At 38.9% G+C, this 1,960-nt stretch overlaps 1 non-coding gene across 1 annotated transcript; it reads right to left on the reverse strand.

Annotated features, from left to right (window-relative positions):
* Positions 1 to 1,581: 1,581 nt before the first annotated feature.
* Positions 1,582 to 1,741, reverse strand: LOC125997843 (U1 spliceosomal RNA). Its single transcript, XR_007491847.1, has one exon. It is a non-coding gene; the product is annotated as a U1 spliceosomal RNA (small nuclear RNA).
* Positions 1,742 to 1,960: the final 219 nt, after the last annotated feature.

Here is a 1,960-nt window from a genome sequence, read left to right on the forward strand (position 1 = left end):
GGCTTACTTTACTGCTATAGTGCTGATAATGGCTTGTGTATCTTAGAAAATAATCATGCATCCCAATGGATGATTACTCGAGCCCTTAATTATTTCTAAGTCCAAGGAAGTCTGGGTTATTTGTAAGAGTTGGAGAATGTAGGGCCGGATAGATAGCATGGAGGTAAGGCGTTTGCCTTTCATGAGGAAGGTCATTAGTTCAAATCCCGGCGTCCCATATGGTCCCCTGAGGAAAAAAAAAGTTGGAGAATGTAAATTGAAGGTGTTAGGAATAGATTTGGGTCACACTTGGTGGTGCTCAGGAGTTACACCTGGCTCTGCACCCAGGAGAGGGGGCTCAGAGGACAATATGGCATGCTGGCGACCAAACTGGGTTGGTTGTGTGCAAGGCAAGGGGTACTATTATTCTGGCCTCTAGAAAATGACTCTTCTAGAATCAGAAAAACATGAATTATTTTCCCTTCTTGAGATTTATGAACCATAATCACAAATCACTAAATGATCAAAGATGGTTAGGAAATATTTTAGTTTAGGGAGTAGAGAGGGCCAAGGTGGAGAAGGGGCAAGCAATGGAGCACAGGCTCCAGGGGGTTCACGACTCTCTGAGCATTAACATCTGGGTCCTACTTTCTGATTAGATCTGAACCTTTCAAAATCTGGGATTGACTAACATATCATAGCTGGAATTGCTGACACAGGTCTAGCTAATGATCTTTTATAACTTTAAACTCACGATGTAGGAATGTGATCTTATGATTCTATTAAGGCCAAGATGAATAATTGGCCCAGGGGAAAAAAACCTGAGATGTCAGTTATATGAAATGGTGTCCTTCTACCCTTCAGTAGACTTTTCTGTTTCTAATAATATTTGGGAAACTAAGTCAGGAATTGCTTGAAATTTTGTTTCATGGTAGTGACTGTAATAATTGTGCTTTGGGGACCATATGGGATACTGAGGATCGAATCGTGGTTCGTCCTGGGTCAGCTGCATGCAAGGCAAACGCCCTACTGGCCCCAAGCCATCTTTTTATTAAGAAATATGTTTTTGGGGGGCACATTCTTTGGGGTTACCCCCAAGGTGTCCATATCCTCCACTACAGTACATAGATCCTTTTAATATCTTTTGGAGTAGATTCAGTGGTGTAGTGAGTGTCTAAGAAATAATTTGTTTTCACTTGGCATTGGACATTCTCTAACTTTATTTCCTTATATATCACCTGTGAGTGAGATCATTCAGTGTTTTGTCTTTTTCCTTCTAATATATCTGACCTACACAACCTCCTCTAGTTCTTTTCAAATTGTAGCAAAAAACAAGATTTTGTGGTTTCTCAAGGCTGAGTAATATTCTATTGTGTACATATATGTAAATATAATATGATTTCTTTATCCACTCATTCTTTAGACACCAAGGCTGATCTAGAGTTTGACACTTACAGAGTATGACAATGAACATAGCTGTACATGTATTTCTTTTCAAATTGATGTTTTAAGTAGAAGCAAGAGTTTAGAATTGCTGGGTCATGTAATAGTTCTATTTTTGAACATTGCTTGTTGGCTTGTTTCTTTCTTTCTTTATTTTTATAGGGTAGAGAAAAATACAGTCCCCCCACTACCACAAATTATGCAGTCAAATTTCCGCATTTGGGGCCATTGTAGGTTTCAGCACGGCCAAAGTGCAATGGATAAGACCATTGGGAAAACCACTTTCATGATCATGGCATCTCTCCTGCCAGGTATTTTTGACCTTTAAAAAATTCTCTGTACAGTTTTCCTTAGAGGCTGAACCATTTTACAGCTCATGAACAATGAATTAAGTTTCCTTATTTTCCTCCACAATTCCATCAGCACTTGTTTAGAAACCAATTCCTTTAAACTGGGTTTATGACTTGTTCACAAGGCTTCTTTGAAAGTTAGAAAGGCACTCAATCAGTGGTGCTACCTTTTGAAAGAACAAAAAAAA

The sequence above is a fragment of the Suncus etruscus genome, chromosome 19, assembly GCF_024139225.1.
Source record: "Suncus etruscus isolate mSunEtr1 chromosome 19, mSunEtr1.pri.cur, whole genome shotgun sequence".
NCBI classification, from domain to species: Eukaryota; Metazoa; Chordata; class Mammalia; order Eulipotyphla; family Soricidae; genus Suncus; species Suncus etruscus.